General features: G+C 39.8%; 1 protein-coding gene across 2 annotated transcripts in view; it reads right to left on the bottom strand.

The window, feature by feature from the left end:
- PKIA (cAMP-dependent protein kinase inhibitor alpha) overlaps positions 1–18,873 on the bottom strand; it is a 61,003-nt gene extending 42,130 nt beyond the window's left edge. The window contains exon 1 of one of the 2 annotated variants that reach the window (XM_063450368.1): positions 18,718–18,873. The gene's annotated coding sequence lies outside the window, so the exon portion shown is untranslated. Of the gene's footprint in view, positions 1–1,603; positions 1,718–18,717 lie in introns of those variants that run through there. The other variant, XM_063450369.1, reaches the window with a different exon arrangement.
- Between the last annotated feature and the right edge of the window lie 1,722 nt (positions 18,874–20,595).

The following is a 20,595-nucleotide window of genomic DNA, read 5'->3' on the forward strand; positions in this document are numbered from 1 at the left end:
TCGCAGTGCCGACCCTTTGGCAGTACTGGTCTGTTAAAGAGGCTGGAAACCTCAATGGAGGGTCACCCTGTGCGCCAAATTGCTCAGAATGTATTGGCTGTATTTGTAATAGGGAATCCATTCTATTTTTGACATTTAAGATTGAACCAAATATTACTATCGGATCCTAATAGGGTTTAACAGTTTACATGCATGAAGCTGAGTGAAGATATAGTGGTTTCTTTTATATATTTTTGTAATTATTATTTTTGGCAATACATCCAATGCATTAAGACCCATTTTAGCCATTCTGCATCTAAGAAGGTAAGTTCCTATCTATGTATATATATATATATATATATATATATATATATCTTGATCTAAAAAGAAATCCCCTAGTGGGGATTAAATAGCAGTATAGGTTCAATGTACAGTGGTGGTTTTTATGTTTGGAAGCTGAAACATAATCTGTAGAGACAAGTTTAAGCTAATGTGTGGTACTCTGTACGCCTCTCTTCTTAAAGAGACATTATAGCCACCCAGACCACTCCATCTCATTGAAGTGGTCTGGGTGCAGTGTCCATGTCCACTTGGCCCTGTGATGTAAAACATTCATAGAAACATTCCTTCATAGAAACTGCAATGTTTACATTGCAGCAATGAGACTGCCCTTAGTGTATGTATACCAGACAGCCACAGGACTAACTTCCTGCAGTGTTACAGAGTGTAATTTAACGAGGCTGGACATCTCACACTTTGCATAAAGATGTCTAAAATCTTGCAAATCCCCCTCGGAATTCATTGTGTCAATGCTTTTCTATGGGGAAGGCCGAATGGGCATGTTTGTGCATGCTCATTTGGCTCCTCCCCATGCTGACGAGAATCCCGACTTCAGCGCTGGAACCAGGTAAGTAACTGAAAGGGTTTTTAACCCTTTCATGGTGGGGAAGACTGGGGCTGAGGGGGAAGAAGCAGATGGACACTATAGTGTTACTAATACAGTTTTGTATTCCTAACACTACAGTGTTCCTTTAAGTTCTTAATAAGTCTACTGTAATTAAATATATAGCATACATTTTCTAAATACTTTTCTTTATACTAAAAACATTGACTTTTTTTTACTTTACATACATGTGACCTACATTTCTTAAATTACATCTACACAAATTACACAAAACACATTCCACATCGCAATTTAAACATTTTAAGAATTTAGCTCTCCAATTATATACTGCGTTTCTAAATAGAAAACTAATACTGAACGTCAACAATTTAGAGTTACAAACAATACGATGCAGTGCTGAGCATAAAACATTTTATTATTTCTGTTCTAGACGTGTTGATAGTTTTTAATTGTAAACACATGCTTCATTGTAAATATATGGCTCAATATATACGTACACGTTTTACAATCTGCATACATGAAACAGAAAATGTGTCTTTTATTCAAGTGTTGAAAATTAAATTAGTTCTGCTGAAAGAAGCATGGAATGTTTAATTTAAATGCCCGCAAACACAAGCCATAAATATGAATAGCTATAAATAGCAGAGTTACGGAGCAAATGTATAACAATGTGGTTGAAAACTTAGAACAATAAAGTAAAACAAAGAAACAATGAGTTACCTTTTTGATTGGTTCCACAGAAATCCTGTGTAAAGAGGCTTTTTAGATGAGTATTTACATATCAAGGCAAGCAGTTTGCAACATCCATTACTGCTGTACTATTTTTGTTTTGCTATGTCATCACCTTCCCCTAGACTGTGACAGCTGTCCCCGTAACAGGAGCTTAACCCAGTGACAAAAATCAGAAGAGAAATGCAAACCGCATTCGATTACTCCGTCTCCCACTTTACAGATTTAATACACTCAGTTTATACATGACTCCCACACACTTCTACAGTTTTAGAATGTAAGCTCTTCTGTGCTAATAGAAGAAGTGTGAGTGCGTGCCCTTATTCACAAAAGGCATGAGAGGTCAAAAAGAAAAATTACTCAGTTAAAGCACCGTAACAACTTTGCATTAATGTGCAGTTTAAGGTGCAGAAACTACACTGAATCCACCCTCAGTTGAGAAAGGTTTATTCACGTATGTTGACATGTCTAATATCAGGAGAGTGAAGGGTGGAGAGTACTGCCTGTGTGTGTGTGCCCACAAACAAATGAAGTGGGTCATTCAAAAGTAGATGCGCAACATGACGGATGGTCCATCAGTTATTCAGTTCACACTCAATGTGGCACTTTCACCTTCCTCCACCCTCCCGAAAAATTAGTATTTTATAAAGATATACATTTGCTCATGTGTGAGAGTACAGCAGTGACATCGGCTCCTGGCGTGCTAAAGAAGACCCACCGGAATAAGATGGATGTGACCGTGTGGGACAGGTTCAGGTAAGTAAATTTCACCTTTACCTGCCCCCCCAGCCCCAGTGGAGACTGGGTAAGCATCTTTTATGAAGAAGTTTTTTTTTTTTGTTTTTTTTTTAAGGAGTGGAGACTGGGTGAGGAGGGAAGTGAGTTCCACAGGAACGGTGCAGCCCTCGAGAAGTCTTGAAGGCGAGCATCAGAGGTGGGAGTAAGGACAGAAGATAGACGTAAGTCTTCAGCAGAGCATAAGGGCCTAGACATACTTGTGTGTTAGGGAGGATCACCATTATGTAGAGCAGCATTATGTAGAGATTTGAAAGCAAGAACCAGAATTTTAAATTGAGCCCTATATCTTACAGGAAGCCAATGTAGGGACTGACAGAAGGGTGAGGTGTGGGAGGTGTGGGCAGACAGGAAGATGAGCCTCGCCGCCACATTCATTATGGACTGTAACGGCGCGAGTTGGGAGCAAGTAAGACCAATGAGAAGCCGATTACAGTAGTCAAGGCGAGAAAGGACAGTTGACAAGGGAGGCAGAATAGATAGAGAACAGAAGGGGACCAAGGACTGAACATTGGGGGACACCAACAGACGAGTTGGGGAGAAGAAGCAGAGCCAGAGAAAGAAACACTGAAAGAGCACTGGGAGAGGTAGGAGGAGAACCCTAGGGGAGAGCAATATCTTGTAGACTGACATTGCGGAGGATGAGAAGAAGCTGTTGATGATCAACAGTGTCAAAAGCCACAGACAGGTCAAGGAGAATTAGGATAGAGTAGTGACCACGAGATTTTGCAGCGAGTAGATCATTGGATACTTTGGTCAGTGCCGTTCCACAGAGTGCTTAACATGGAAACCAGATTCAAGCGGGTCTAGCAGAGAGTTGGACTTGAGGAAGTCTGTCAATCTCGCATACACAACTCTTTCAAGGATCTTGGACGCAAAAGGCAGTAGCGAGATAGGACCGTAGTTGGACGAGGAGTTAGGGTCAAGGTTGGGCTTCTTTAGAATTGGGGTTACAGTTGCATGGGTGTCAGAGCCAGGCTCTGGTGATGGGTAAAATCACTATAACTTTAAGTCACCCACACTGAAGCTGCTAATATAACTGCCAGAACTCTTATTTCCCTTATGTAAGAACTCTTATTTCCCTCAACTTGGACTGAGCTCACGGCGCCTTTCCAGTCAAACTGCAAATGGTTTGCCAACTCACCTTTGATCCACCAGGCGCCAGTCATCTTTTGTAGCTGGAAGCTCAGGCTCTGAGCGAAGCCAGATGGTGCAGAACTTATCCCATTAACCAAGAGTGCTTAGTTGATGCTGTCAGCCAATGAGTTGACCATGCACTCAAAGACTTAGCTCAGGCGAGGTAACAGAAACTGCTCACAGAATGTAACTGCAGAGCTTTCCTGGGGAGATTATCATGGTATCCTCAGAAGCAGGGTTGGACTGGCCCACCGGTGGGCCGTGGTACTTAGTGCCACACAATGCAGCCCCTCCCCCCACCAAGTAAACACACTCATGTTGGGGCCTGGTGATGAGCTGAGCAGAGAAAAAGGTATTTTATCTACTCGCGAGCAGCAAATAGTGGGAAGTGAATTTTCAATGGTGCTCGCGAGTGAGACATAAGGAGCAGGCAGCCAGCATCCGGCAGGAGCTTGGAGTAAGTGCAGGGAGGATGGCAGTCCTTTACACACAGGAAGCATGTGACCTGATAATCAGGCACAGCAGGGCAGCCCACATGGATCTTCTGAAGTTTTTCTTCCTGTGCTGGCAGACAGCCAAAGGAGTCAACAGGGAGGCCTATCAGAGAGTTGCTGGCTGGGAGTGAGAAGGGTGAGAAGGGGGCCTATTGGAGAGCTACTGGCTGGGCAGGAGAGGGGTGAGCAGGGGACCTGTCAAAGAGCTACTGGCTGGGAGTGAGAGGGGTGAGCAAGGAGCCTGTCAGAGAGCTACTGGCTGGGAGTGAGAGGGGTGAGCAAGGAGCCTGTCAGAGAGCTACTGGCTGGGAGTGAGAGGGGTGAACAGTGGGCCTATTGGAGAGCTGCTGGCTGGGAGTGAGAGGGGTGAGCAGGGGACCTGTCAAAAAGCTTCTGGCTGGGAGTGAAAGGGGTGAGCAGGGGGCCTGTCAGAGGTCTGCAGCACCCTCACACACACACATCACACAAACAGCACCCTCACACACACAGCACCCTCACACAGCACACTAACAGGACCCTAACACACACACACACACACACACACAGCACACTCACAAAGAGCACACAAACAGCACCCTCACAAACAGCACACTGACAGCACCCTCACAAACACACACACACAAACACCCTCACCCACATAGCACAGTACCAGCACCCTCACACACACATCACACTAACAGCACCCTCACACACAGCACCCTTACACACACACACAGCACCCTCACACCATTCTCACACAGCACACTAACAGCACACACACACACACACACAGCAGTGTATGTATGTGTGTGTGTATATATATATATATATATATTCATACATACATACATACATACATATACACGCAGCGTGTGTTTGTGCTTTAGGGTGCACACCCTAATGCAAGCAGCTGCGCACGCCTATGGTCATCAGCATGCTTTCAGAGGATTTTAGCAGGACCCTTAACCCACAGTGTACAATTTATCACTGTGCTTTGGATTCCCCCTTCTGCTAAATGGAAACTTTCAGCCAGGAGCTGAGTACAGATCATCTCAAGGAGCAAGGTCATTTGACTGATTCTTAGGGTGTATATTCTGTGTATATTTGAGAGTTTGTGTGTGGGGGTGTTTTTGTCTGTATTTGTAAAGGTATTACATGTGTGTGTCAATATGGATCACTGTGTGAGTGTGTCAGTATAGTTGTCTGTGTGTCAATATGGATAAGTGTGTATCAGTATGGATCAATGTGTGTGTCATTATGGATATGTGTGTGTTTGACATTCTGAATCAGTGTGTGTGTGTGTGTCAGTATGGATCACTGTATGTTTGTATATCAGTATGGATCACTGTGTGTGTGTGTGTCTGTATGGATCAGTGTGTGTGCCAGTATGGATCACTGTGTGCGTGTGTCAGTATGGATCACTGTGTGCCCATGTTTGTTAACCCCTTAAGGACAGAGCTTCAGAAGCTTGTCTTTCACTTAATGACAACGGCATTTTTTGCATTTTTTGCTGTTTGCGTTCAACTGCAATTTGCATTTTACTAATTTATTGCACCGATGCATATTATATACCGTTTTTTAAAGGACAGAAAGGGCTTTAATTTGATGTAACATATATATATATATATATATATATATATACACAAATGCTTATTTATTATTAAAAAATACAGAAAAATGCAAAGAAAATGAAAACATTTTTTTTTTTTTTACAGTTTTTGCAATAATAACGTGTGCACAATTAGTGCAGGTTAAGGAAAGTAATTAAAAATAAATTCATTTAGTTGTTCTGATTTACAGAATATATAATGTGTCTGGGATTTTCAGTTTTTTGTGGTAGTTACAGGTCACAAAGCACAAGGAGTAAAATAAACTTTTAATGTGGAGCGATTTTAGAATTTGGTATGTTTGTCTTGTAAGCCTAATAGCCATAAAAGAAAACAAAATTGCCACACAAAAGTATATATTTATATAAAGTAGACACCACAGGCTATTTACCTAAGGTTGTTTTGACACTTTCTACATAGCCATTTTACCGCCAACCTCTGCTAAATATTGGAGTAAAATTGTGTTTTTGGGGGGTTTTCGCACACAAACTTATAACAAAGAACTTCTCATGTGTATTTTGTAAAGTTGGTGTGTGCTATTCCTGTACAAAGTTTTATTATGTGTTCAGTTACTTCTGCTGAGTACAACGGTACCCCCATTGTTTGTCTTTGGCACTATTTCGTGAAGCTACAGTGCCATATAGGAGACCTGTCCTTTTCAGTATTCACAGTAGAATTTTGAGAGACGGATTTAATGAGCCTATGCTTCCATTTGGCGTATTATAACAGTTTGACTGTTCAAAAAAAAAACACAAAGGCCTACCATTTGTAAAAGTAGACACTCCAGGGTATATCATAAGGTGCATATTGTGCCTTAGCATGCCCCCATTTTTTCACCAATATATGACAAAGTATGTGGTAAAAAATTATTTGGGGCATTTTTTTACATACGGATTGCATTTTTGCTGGGCATTTTGTATATTTCATATGTGCCACTAAGTTCAAAACCTCCAAATTATGCTCAGCTAAGTCTTCTGAGTAAAAAGACATCCCCAATGAATGTATTTGGCACTATTTTGTGAAGCTACAGTGCCATATTTGAGACCAAGCCATATCAGTTTTTACAGAACTTTGAATTTTGACGCTGGGCCTATGTGCAATTTCCAAGCATCTTCGCAGGTTTTAAATTCAAACTACCCCACAAAGGCCTACCATTTCTTAAAGTAGACACCCCAGGGTATTTCAAAAGGCATATTTTGAACCTTAGCCTGGGATAATTTTTCCGATAGCTTGTACCAGGTGTAGTGGTAATAAGCGTTTTTTTCTGCCTTTTTGACACACAAAGTTATATTTTGCAAACCTTATTTGTGCTACGACTGTATAATACTTCATATGTTGCTCAGCTATGTCAGCTGAGTACAAAAATACCACCCTTATGTACAAAAATACCCCCGTATGTACCTTTGCCAGGTATATGTGGACATCGGAGGGGCACATTTGGGACACAGCCATTCCATTTTTTTTCCAAACTTTACATTTTTACGCTGTGCCCATGTCCCATTTTAGAGTATTTTACCAGGCTATATAATCCAAATACCCCATAAAGCCATACCATTTCTTAAAGAAGACATCCCAGGATATTTCAAAAGGCATATTTTGAACCTTAGCGTGTGATCATTTTTTCCGCTAGCTTGTACCAGGTGTAGTGGTAATGAGCGTTATCAAATGTATTTTTTAACTTTTTAAAACTTTTTTTACTTTTTAAAACTATTTTTTAAACTTTTGTTTTGCTTAATAATTTTTTTAAAGTTTCCTAAACTTTCGTAAAACTTTTTTTTACAGATTTAACATTTTTCTAAGCTTTTTTTTTTTACCGTTAACCCCTAACTAGCAGTAAGCAGCACTAACAGTAAATTCCCCATTTTTCCATAACTCCCACCCACCCCAGCTAGCAAAATATTTAATTAAACAATATTTAAATTAGTTAATTAAATAAATTTAACCCCTGAGGGTTAAAAAATAAATAAAAGTTAATCGTCAGGGGTTAAAAAAAAATTAGATCACAGTATAATACTGTGATCTGTATTTTGATCACTGTAGGCAGTGATCGACTGGCAGGGAAGGGGTTAATTTTTATTTGGACTGGGTAAAGGGTTTATTTTTTTTTATTTTTTACTTAAACGTTATTAAATCCCCCAATTCCCCACTAACTTCCACCCTCCCCAGCTAGCTAAATTTATAATTTTAAAATATTTAAATTAATTAATAAAATAAATTTAACCCCTGAGGGTTAAAAAAAAAAGAATTAACCCTCAGGGGTTAAAAAAAAAAAAAAATCAGATCATATTAAAATGTAATCCCTGCCAATTGATCACTGTAGTCAGTGATCAATTGGCAGGGAAGGGGTTAATTTTTTATTAAAATGGGTAAAGGGGGGTGGGATTTTAATTTTACTTTTTTTTTTACACACCAGGGGGCAGGATCAGCACTGATCCGTCTCCCTGCACTTCACACTGAACCCGGAAGTGCAGGGAGGCGGAGGTAAGTATACAGAGCACATGTGCCCGCTCAGACATGCTGTCAGAGCGGGCACATGTGCTGGGACAGCCCGATCCGGTGCTCCCGGTCTGCCTCTAATACAGATGCAGACCGGAGCACCATTAACCCCACGATCGCGGCGATCTGGGGTTAATTTTACCGCGTGACGGACAAGGTCCGTCATCCGTCGTTAAGGGTTTCCCCAGGATGACGGACCTCGTCCGTCACCCGTCCTTAAGGGGTTAATGAGTGTATGTGTGTTTATATACTAGTGTTTATATTGGTCATTGTGTGTGTCAACATGGATCAATGAGTGCCAGTGTGTTTGTATGGGTCACAGTGTGTATGTCAGTGAGTATGTATGCATTAGTTTAACACAAAAAAACACTATAGTGTATAATACTTAGCTTCAAACAGATGCAGCTTCCCCAGTGGAATTCCACAGATTACTCCCTTTCTTATATTGCACAATACAGACACTATTTGGGGATCAGCTAAGCATCTAAAAAGGAAAGTGTTTGTGCGCCAGTGTCTGTTAATGAGTGTGTGTATGTGTTGGCATCAGTGACTACGTGCCAGTGTGTCTGTCTATATATATTTTTCTTTAAAATGACAGATTGAATTAAAAATGTAAATATATTATACATCTATGTGATTTGTGGGAGTATTATGCATCTACACAAATGTATATATTTTTATTTTAGGAAGTGAAATTCTAAATTGCATAATTTAGACCAAAATAGATTTGAAAATGTTTCCAACAGCTTGACTATTGTAGCCTAAATTATGCAACGTAGATTTTCATTCACAACAATTATTAATTTAGTGGATAACCCTGCCTTTTTTTCCTAGTCTTTCATGCCCTGGTGTCAAACTATATCCAAATGTTGAAACAATGAAACTTTGAAGTACGATTTTGCACATCTGATTAGAATAAAACAGCTCTTTTGTTTGTATTTAAAGGGAAACTATAGTCACCAGAACAACTACAGCTTAATGTAGTTGTTCTGGTGTCTATAGCCTGTCCCTGCAGGCTTTTTAATGTAAACATTGCCTTTTCCGAGAAAAGGCAGTGTTTACTTTAGTGCTTGAATCAATGCACCACTACGAGGAGATGCTGATTGGCTAGGGCGGCGTTTGGCCCCGCAGCGCCTCCTTGGCTGAGGTCATCAGAATTGATGATCTCAGTCAATCCAATGCATTCCTATATATACCTGTATGTCTGTCATAGTTGGCACAATAATTGATAGGGCTTGTATAAAAAATTTCCAGGGCTGCTTTTTATTCCCAGTCAGGCCCTGCTCAGAAGCAGGACACAGGGGAACAGACTTGGGATCAGCAAGACTGGAGTTTTAAAATCAAGGCTGCATAGTCAAATCCATTACTGGGAGATATGAATTTGAGAAGATAAATCTTAAAGCAGTACAGTACTGGATCTAGTGCAGTGAAGGGATCCTGGCAGTAATAAAAAGGAACACAAATGTTTTAGAGCAATCCACCAGGCCAGTTCAGGATTAAGTATTTGGAATGCTTAGTAATTAACTAGGTAGGTTTGATATAGAGTTCATAGAAGTCATAGACTAGGAAGAAATACGAAGGAACTGTAGAACACACCATGGTCACTCATGTCATGACAATCAAACAGGACTTCACTTGGCATCCCTATGCCACAACTCTTGGCAGTGGTGGAACTCAGCTGGGCCGACAATGAGTGAGTAACATGTTGGATATGAGCAACACTCATGAATTGATTTACTGTTAAATTCTATGAAAATCACCTAAATACAAAAGCACCTTTCTTTTGGCTGTATAAGTCCATGTCTTTTTAAATTTAGTGATAACCTTGTACCCAGACATCTAACCATTATAGTTTCATGTTCGATCTTCCCAAAGTAAAGTTTGATGCAAAGTCAGTAATTAAAGGGACACTATAGTCACCTGAACAACTTCAGCTTAATGAGGTTGTTCAGGTGAGAACTATAGCTCCCTGCAGCCTTTCTCATGTAAACACTGTATTTTCTGAGTATACAGTGTTTACATTGAAAGCTAGGAACACCTCCAGTTGAAGTCACTCAAAATGAACCAGAGGGACTTCGGAGTTGATGGAGGCATAATATGCCTCCATCCACTCAGATCTGCTGTCAGCAGAGCACAGGGCAGCACTGTGCACAGCATCCTGTGATTCAGTATCTCCTCCCTCTGCATGCAGACACTGAACTTTCCTCATAGAGGTTCATTGATTCAATTAATCTATATGAGGAGATGCTGATTGGCCAGGGCTGTGTTTGAATCATGCTGGCTCAGCCCCTGATCTGCCTCTTTGTCAGTCTCAGCCAATCGTATGGGGAAGCACTGTGATTGGATCAGGCTAGCACATGTCAGCAGACTGCTTGTCTTTCTGAGTCTAACAGCATGCATATTTACAGCTTCAGGCTTGAATACAGTAAGATTTTTACTATATTTATGGAGGCATGAGGGGCCCAGGGGGGCTAGATGGTGGTGTTAACACTATAGGGTCAGGAACACATGTTTGTGTTCCTGACCCTATAGTGATCCTTTAATACTTCTGCCAAGGTTGGTTACTGTCACAGGTGAGGTTTAAGAAATAGAAGCCTGCAGGATGACACTGGTGTAAGGAGGGAAGAAACGTGTATCTGGGAAGGTGGCGATATGGTAATTGGATGTTTTTGCAAAGCTTTTATATTTTTAACCATATCAGGACAAGGGGTTAGGCAAATCTTATAATAACACGAATGTCTTATCAAGGGATAAAACTGGCATATTCAGGGCAAGTTTTGAATCTATGTATTGGTCAGTCAGGGTAAAATAGCTAAATAGTTTATATCTGTTGGGTTAAAGGGGTGGTTACTGGGGTGGTTCGCACCCACCCAAACTTAAACTAAAAAAAAGATTTAAAAATGGTTCCATCATGTCCAAGTTCACACTACAGCCTAAACCTCCTTCACTGTCATAACTGTCCATTGACGTGGGGGGCGAAGTCAGGGAGGACGTACTGAGAGGGAGGACAGGTGTGGCACAAGTGGGGGCAGGAAATGTCACCATCGGCTGTCTCTCGTCAGACTCAGTATGCTGCCCATAAAAACAAAGCAAAATGCTGCACATACAAACTCCAGGCACCAATACCTTTTAAATCACTAGTGATCATGTTGCTTGTAGTAACCCTTTACAAGGTAAAGTTAAAACTTATAGAGTTTTTGAAAGGGCTCCTGTTATGCTTATTCATTGCAAAACAATTAGTCAACATTAAGTGCACATTTATTCCAGCACATTAGTCTGAGCATGAGGTTTGCTAGGAACTTCTGTTAGCTCTCCAAAGCTAAGACCTGCAGTACAGGGCTAGCTCATTCACTGAGTGCTTCATATGGCTGTTCTCAGCCAATGAGCTAAACTCTGCACTGCCAGGCTTAGCTCAGGCCGAGAACTTCTGAGTCTCTTGGAAGCTGCATGGAAAGGTCGCCCGTGAACCCCAGGTAAGAAGTGAAACCATTCTAAAACGGTTTACTACTTACAAAGGATAAATGCCAGGGCACAGCGTGCTGTAGTGGTTATGATACTTAACGTGTTCTTTTAAAGGTTTTTAGTCCTTTACTGCTTATTTACAAACAATATGAGAAACAAGAGATGCGTAGAACAGCAAAACAGTAAAAGAGCAATTTGATGCAAAGATTGCTGCTCAGGGATACCTAAAAATACCCAATTATTTATACATAATATTCTTTAGGGGTCAAAAGTCTTTTATATTGTTTACCTTATCTTGCAATATTTTAGGCAAGGGCTGCAATATGTACATGGATGCAGACCTTTTTGTTATAAACATAACGAATACAAGGTACTTATAAAGAGCTTAATAGAATTTCCATAAATGAGGATTCCCAAATACACCCTCAGAATATAAATATAATTGCTATGTGTTGGCATTATGCTTACCTACAGAAAGTAAACTTACACAAAACAACTGTAACATTTGACAACCCGGAAAATTTGAATGAAAATTAGCACTGAGCTTAATTCTTAAATTCCTAATACCTATGGTCAAAAATTAAATGGCTTTTTCTGTAAATTACTGCTGTAAGCTGTCACTATTAACAAAAGCCAGTAGCAGATGCCTATTGGTTTTCAACATTGTAGCTACATTTCTTACCAGCTGACCACTAATGACGTGTCGTTACAATGATACTGACCAATCTCAGAATAGCCACTTGCTAGTAAATCAAAGAAACACATTCTGTGTAAATAAGGATTTTTGTCTACACAGGTGAAGGCGCATTTTGCCACCCCAAAACTGCCCATCTATGTAACCCTATACCCCTTGTGCCCATCTTATTCATCCTTTTGTCTGTTCTTTGCATCTTTCCTCCTTTTTTTCACTTTTTCCTTTTAGCGTATTGTATCCCGTTAGTCATTCTTTTCATGCTTTTGAGTCTTTAGCCCACCTTTTGTGGCCTCTTAACCCTATTTATGTATTTTACCCCACTCTGATTTACACTGGCTCACACAAACACAGAGTCACTGGCCTGAAGGGCAGTTACCCCGTCTCCTTGCCAGTACTCTCATGGATGGCAAGTTTAACTGTCTAGAATGGAAAGCAGGTTATACCTAGTATTTGGCAACTGCTAATAACCTCTATGGGAGATATTATATTATATTTGGCAGCCACTAATTACCAGTAATTTAGCATTATATTTTGTAGCATGAAAATTGCTGGTTATGGATCAGAGTAGCTGTAGTCATTTAGTGATTACTACTGACATGCTGCTAAATAAGTGTGCCAAACATAGAAATGAGCCCTAGATTTCCACTGTATTTAGTGTGATATCCATTACAGTGCTAAAAAAACTGCACTGATTGAAAAATCCCATTTTGGGATTCTATTACAAGAGATAAACTAAGTAGCAGTTCTTCCATTTAACGGCTAAGAGAAGATTGCTATTCAATAACCAGAGATGTGTTTATCTCCTATACCAGAATCGAGCTGTGAATTATGGAACGTTAAGTTTACAACAGAGTTTTTTTGTCAGAAGAGTGCATACAAGCTGTGCTAGTTCTAAATGCTGAATAGAAACTCTCCGCCTACTGTCCTGAGCTATGAGTTGCATCATGAGAACAGACACTAGTTCTCTTTTGTTGCCACTTGAACATTTTGTATGACTGACCAAGCACATTCTTTTATTCTGCTTGCAATCAATACAAACGGGCAGATGGCTCATGCTTCAACTATATTCTTGTAGTGGATACATTTTCAATGTCTGGAAAAGCAAATCAAAAGTATCCTTTAAACTAGAACTGGAAACCAGGAACTGCTCTGTATGCAAAGTGCTAAATATTGAGAAACATTCTATTTGTGCCCATGGGGATTGGACTTATTTAGCACTTCGCTTAAAGGAACACTATCGGGTCAGGAACACAAATTTGTATTCCTGACCCTATAATGTTAAAATCACCATCTAGCCCCCTGGCCCCTCTTGTCTCGCTAAATATAGTAAAATCTAATTTGTATTCAAGTCAGACCTGCCTGCTGTCTACTGACCTCATCAGAAGTGGTGACCTGGTCCAATCAAAATGCTTCCCCATAGGATTGGCTGAGACTATCAAGGAGGTAGATCAGGAGCATAGCCAGCACAAGTCAAACACAGCCCTGGCCAGTCAGCATCTCCTCATAGAGATGAATTGAATCAATGCATCTCTATGAGGAAAGTTCAGTGTCTGCATGCAGAGGGTGGAGACACTGAATGGCAGTGCTGCACACTAGGCAGCACTGCCCCAAGAAGCACCTCTAGCAGCCATCTGAGGAGTGGCCAGTGGAGTTATTACTAAGCTGTAATGTAAACACTGCATTTTCTCTGAAAAGACAGTGTTTACTTCAAAAAGCCTGAAGAGAATAATTCTACTTCTACTTATTAGAACAAATACAATAAGCTATAGTTGTTCTGGTGACTATAGTGTCTCTTTAATTGTTTTGCCATGATAACGCTTTCTTATTATACAAACAGAAATAAAAAAAAAAATTCTGTGCCCCGTGTTCTAATATTATGAACTGTTGGCAAAATAAATGAATTATGAAATTGACAAAATAAAAGAGCTGTGAATTGATGGTTTGTACACGTCTCATGCACACATACTTATCTACATATTGGATCTGGAGAAGGTAAATTAAAGGCGGATACTAAAATAATTTGACAGTCTGTGGGCTACAGTCTATTAGACAAGATAAGCTTATCTCTTCTACTTGTATAGTAGTTATTCATAGAAGTCAATTTGCAAACTGCTATTTAGTTAAAGGGACAATCCAAACACCTAAAGCACTTTAGCTTACTGAAGAGTTTTAAGTGTGTCCCCTTTTTCATTTTACAAAAAGTACAGATTTCAATAGATTATAATTTTGTTATAATCCTCTGGCTGTCAATCAGACAACAAGTCATGTTTCTTCCTGGTTGTTAGCTCAGTGGAGCTAAACTCAATGGGCAGGCACTGCAGAGAGCACCTCACCGCATTGGAATGTCTGTGATTGGACAGCTGCATAAAGTCTGGGCTGGAAAAGAAGAGGGCCTGCAGAGACTTCAGGCTAGAGATCTACAACTACTGCAAGCTGTTTTAGATATACCCTCAAGTAAAATGCATAATTAAATATGTGCATGTTTTTAATGAGAGTATATCTACTAAATAGTGTTTTTAATTGTTTTGTATTTGGATACTGAAGTGTCCCTTTAAAATAGAAAAGCAATTCATCTAGTAGAACCTAGCCCTCTCTTTGAGCTGTGTATATATATGAAGTCCATCATTATTTCTGTGTATGTTATAATTTATATTTGTGAAAAAAAGTATATTTATAAACTAAACATTTCTACTGCAGGTTATTTATATGTATTTACACATTTAAAATTTAATTTGATAAATAGGTGCCCAGGCTTCTGCAAACTAGCAATTGCAACCCGTAAACACAAAGCGCAATTGTCCAACTTCCGAACCAAAGCAAAACCTAGAATTAGTACATGTGTCTGTTCCACCATAATTTAAGGGTTTCTCGTTAATTGCAATAATACATATTGTATATTGTTTTTAAAATGACAAAAGGGACTTTATTTTAATATACTATATGTATACCTAACATAATAGTAAGTATGAATAAAATGTTAAAAATGGAAAAACAACCAATTTTTTTCTTATAATAATTTTCACACACCAAGTGCAACAAAAGTAAAAAACCTCAAAATAGATTTACATATCAGTGCTGATTTTTAAATGCTTCTTGTGTCTTGGTTCTAAATTCATTTTTGATAGTCAAAGTTAAAGGGACACTATAGTCACCAGAACAACTACAGCTTATTATAGTTGTTGTGGTAAGCATAGTCAGTCTCTGCAAGCTTTTTAAATGTAAACACTGCCTTTTCACAGCCTAGGAAAACTTCTAGTGGCCACTGCTTAGACATCCAATAGAGGCGCTTCCTGGGGCATGGCTGCACAGTGTGCAGCACTAATGTTCAGCGTGAAGACTCTAAACCTTCCCCATAGAGATGCATTGATTCAATGCATCTCTATGAGGAGATGCTGATTGGCCAGTGCTGCATTTGGTCCCGCCCCCACCACACCTCCTTGGCTGACATAATCAGAAGTGACAATCTCAGCTAATTTCCTATAGGAATGTATTGTGATTGGCTGAGATCATCAATTCTGATGATGTCAGCCGAGGAGGCGAATCGGGGGCAGGGCTAAACAATTTCTTCCTACAGTAAGTATATTGATTTATACTAGAATGTGATTCTTCTTTGCCTTTTGTGTGCTGTACTTTAGTCATTATCTTCAGCTTCACCTAAAATTATTATGTTTGTTTAATAACTTGTGTTACAAATCGCTATTTGTAACTGGCCCTTTAAATGAGAAATTGCCCTGCTTCCCTGGATTGTGGAGAAGCCTATTTGCCAGCCTCCTTCCTTATGACTATGGCCCTGTGTGAGCGGTGATACCCCAGATGGCTATGCCATGGAGCCTATTCATATAATGAAAGACTATGGGAAAGACTTTAGCTCCATGGCAATTGAACTGTGTGAATAGGATCTGCGCGCTATTCGGTAGTTTTGTGCGCTCAGATCCCAGCTATCTGGGGATATGTGAAATGTCTGTGTGTTATGTGTAAAATGTGACTTTATGTATTTTAAAGTGTTTTATGTTGTTTTGCAACCATGTGGTTAATGGAGTCTGCCTCTAGTCCTGGATAATTGAATTACTTCCCCCCATTGTCTCCAGGATAGAGGGCCCTGTAAAACCATGCTTCCAGAAGGTCAAATGCACATTTGTACTAACTTCTGAACCCCTGGTCCAATTCGTATGATTTTTGAGTATGTTGTTCCCCTGAATGGATTGATTGTGAATATGTATTTTTATGCGAATGTGATGTATATTTTGGGAGTTATGAATGTTGTGTAAAAACTGTATTTTTACTGTCTGTGATAATTATGTTAATCCCTTGTGTAGCATAATTATATCACAGACATAGGGGAGGATTTTGTGTGTAATTACTGGGAGTGGTTTTAATGATGTACGTGTATGATTGGTTGTTTTGTCCCGCCCTGTGGGTGGTCCTGTATTTTCAAAATGGTAATAAAAACCAGGCTGGGTGTTCCAGCACCTCAGACCTCTTCTGACCCTCAATACGTAGCCGTGTCTCGTTATTGGAGGGAACTGCTATATCACGCTGGGGATTGCTATGCTCTGCATATTCCCCTGAGCTCTTAATCACTTAGCTCTTTTAAGAGCTTGTTCCTGTTACGCTCTCCTGGAGGAGAGGTCTTCCCCACACGGTCCTGGAGGACAGAAGCCGATCCAGGGTGGAAGGAAGACGGCGCGGCTCCAGTTAAGCTACGGCGGTTGTGGAGCCTGCGGTGGTTGTGGTGTCGTCTGCAGTGCTTGGAGTCCTCTGAGAGCGCTAGGAGCATCCATCAACGGAGGGTACTCGGTCGGAGTACACGGAGCTCCGTTACAACTTGCATAGCATTTATCTAAAAATGTTTCAATAATGTTAAAGGGACACTATAGGCACCCAGACCACTTCAGCTCATTTAAGTGGTCTGGGTGCAGTGCTCCTAAACCAAGCAATGGTAATTATTGCATTTTCTGGAAAACTGCAATAATTACAAGGCAGAGTTAAGACTGCCTCGAGTGGCTGTCAGACAGCCACTAGAGGCAGTTCCAGGTGGTGAGGCGACTTTTGGTTGCCTAACTGATGCTGGACGTCATTACACTCTGCATGAGGACATTTAGCATCATTAAAATCCATATAGGAAAGAATTGTAGCAATGCTTTAATATGTGGAGGGCATAATGCGTTCACAGCGTTCGCCATGCCTCAGTGCCACCCCACCGCGTGAAGAGGGGGAAAGGGTGGAAGCGCGAGGGAGTGGGGGTGCCGGGAGCTATAGTGCTAGGAATACAGCTTTGTATTCCTAGCACTATAGTATTTATTTAATTGGTTACTCACTGGTTGTTAGATCCACTTTCAAATATCATTAGACTGTGTTTTTCACAATACAAATAAATAAAATGATTATACATGCCTAAAATTAATGTGGGCTAATGTTGGTGCTCTGTATGTCTTTGAACTATATTTTCCATTATTGTAAGGAACAGAATACTAACCTACATGATGTCTACAGACACATGACAAACTGATCTGACCTCATGCCAAAACATGTTAACTTAAAATGTATGGTGTTCTCTGTGTGTTTTCATAGAATTACATTTCAAAATCCTTTTTTAATACTGGCCTCCTAGGCTTGATCAATTATATATAATATATACGTCAGACAACACATTGTCTGTGGAATACAAGATTTTCAGTAAACTGATAACATTTGCAATTGAATAACTACCTTTTTGGGACAGAATATATTTTTAAATAAAGGTTTTATATACCAAGTAATGACATTTTTAAGCTTGTCCTATGCCATTATGTGCATGACATTCATTTAGCATTTTTGTGAAGCTAATTTATACAATTTTAAAGAGAATCTCATGCAAAAGCAGACAGATGCTGTTGCCAGGCAACAATGCATGGCCTACTTGGTACCCCCTTATGGACCAATGGCTAGCTAGGTTTTATCTTGCTGTACACATGATACAAATAGGGGCATTGTATGATTTCAATAATTAATTATCTACCCAGAGGAGTTGGATTTTGCATTGCAGGAGTTCTTTTGCTGACACAGTTGACTTGCCCCTTACTGTTTTGTGGTAATGAATCATTATATCCAAGACCCATAGAGCAGACATATGTATTACATGTGCCTTGACTAACATGGATCTGTAATAATATTCACCTCCCAGTGTGCCGCATAGGTTTGTATCTTGTCTTCATTGAACAAACACACATGCAGTGCTGGCATAATGTATTCAATATTTAAAAAGCATCTTTTTCAAGGCATGGTGGGTCTCCGTCTGATTTGACAAGGCTCTTTATGTTCAAATTACTATAAACTCTAATTGGCATTTTAGAAACCAGTAGATAAAAAGACAGTCTCATAATGATCAAAAAACATGTCTTTTACATTGTATCAGCAAGTGCAAATCAAAACATAAAGACATCTAAAAATGATCAGTCTTACCTTTGCTTATCTTCAGTTGTAGAAATATGGTAGCAATAATAGCAATGTTAGCATTAATACAGGGTCATACGATGTGCAGCTGTGGTCTGATGGTTGACTGGGTGATTTTAAGAGGCAGACAATGTCAGTGTTCCCCAACCAGACAGCAGCTGCTGTTTCCAGATCTTTTTTTTTTTTTTTTTTTGAGTCTTTGTCACGCCTGTCTACTGCTATTTTTTTTATTTTTTTCCATTTTTTTAAAAAAAATAACTTTATTCATATAAATTTGTAAAACAACCTAAGGCTTTGGGTCAGGCTGAATGTGAGAATCCTCCCTGTATATGTGTATCATAATAAAGATTTTAGTGGCCCAGTGGATTTTAACCTCTTCAACAGAAATGTTAAATTCACATGTAATTGGTACTTTTTTTTGCAGCCTTAAAAGCATAAAAGTAACCTAAAAATCTCTTTGTGCCAATATAATGATTTGTGTTTTTATTGAAAGGAAGTATTATTTTCCAACAAGATATTTTAACATCAGTACTACAAGACAATGATGCGTAAATCGCTGTTGTTAATAACGCAACAATACATTACAGTATGCAGGCACGGACTGATTAGAGTACAATGGTCTGCTTGACTTACATTATAAACTAAAATTACACAGGGGGGATTGTGGAAGGGAGACAGAGAAAGAAAAGATTGGATAAGAAAAAAACAAAGCAGCGGGACTTCATGGACTATGAACTTCTTATTCGTTGATGACTAAATCTTGGGGAATTTAGCTAGACTGTCCTGTGGGCCAAGTTCTTGTGGGCCAACTCTTTGTGAAGTTTCATGGAGTGGAGCACTTGTGTCGCCAGGGTGACAGAGGAAATTGATGTGGACTTCCAGTTTTTTGCAATGGCATTTTTAGCTGCAGATGATACCTGCTGTATTAAGGATTTATGTGGTTTGGTTATAGACTTGAGGAGCGTGTCCAGGAGGTATTCCTGATGTTGGAGAGGCAGGTGCATCATCCCTGTGATCATTTGGATAAAGGATTGTATTTCTGAACTGAAGACTTTAAGTGGCCAAAATTTATGGAATATGGTACACAAACCTGTAGTGCAACCCCAGCATCTATCAGAGGTGGATAGGTAGGTATGCGCTATGCGTTTCGGATGGGTAGATGTGTGCTATGCATTTTGAGGTCATGTACTACCTGAACCACAGCTTTTGACTAGTTTCCCAATGGGAAATGTGCTTAGAAACTCCTTGGTGGAACAAGCTTTTTAACGTTGCCAATCTCTCAAATTTAAGTATCTGGTAAGAAATTACAAGGACGTGAGTGGAGGAAAGTATAAGTAGGAACATGGTAAGATAATATTAAATATACCCATGATCTCTACATTATCACTGCCAGGTGAGTAGGGCCCAAGACGGCAGTTGGGATACTGCATGAGGACTTTCATATACCTGCTCCAACAAGCACCAGAGGCATCATCCGAGATCATTGTTGCCATTGTTTGAGCTAATATAGAAGCTGAATAGTAATATGTAATACCTGGTACCCCCCAGACCCCATTGTCTGGATTGTCTTCTAAGAGTTCTTAATGCACCATATTTTTCTGTATATAAGACGCCCCCATGTATAAGATGACCCCTATTTTTTGAGCCCCAGATTAAGAAATAAATATTTTAAATATCACAGAGTTTGATGTTTTAAAACTTTGATGTTTTAAAAGGTGACTTCTGAGGAGAACAACACACTTCTGATTCTCATGCCTCCCCTGTGCTAAGGTACTCTGTGAAGTTAATGGCTCCATAGTGCATGTTGGGAGACTACAACTCCCCCAATACAGCAGGTGGTGTGAGGGCATGCTGGGGCATCACAGCAGTATTCCCTCTGCTCCCTGA

The sequence above is a fragment of the Pelobates fuscus genome, chromosome 4, assembly GCF_036172605.1.
Source record: "Pelobates fuscus isolate aPelFus1 chromosome 4, aPelFus1.pri, whole genome shotgun sequence".
NCBI classification, from domain to species: domain Eukaryota; kingdom Metazoa; phylum Chordata; class Amphibia; order Anura; family Pelobatidae; genus Pelobates; species Pelobates fuscus.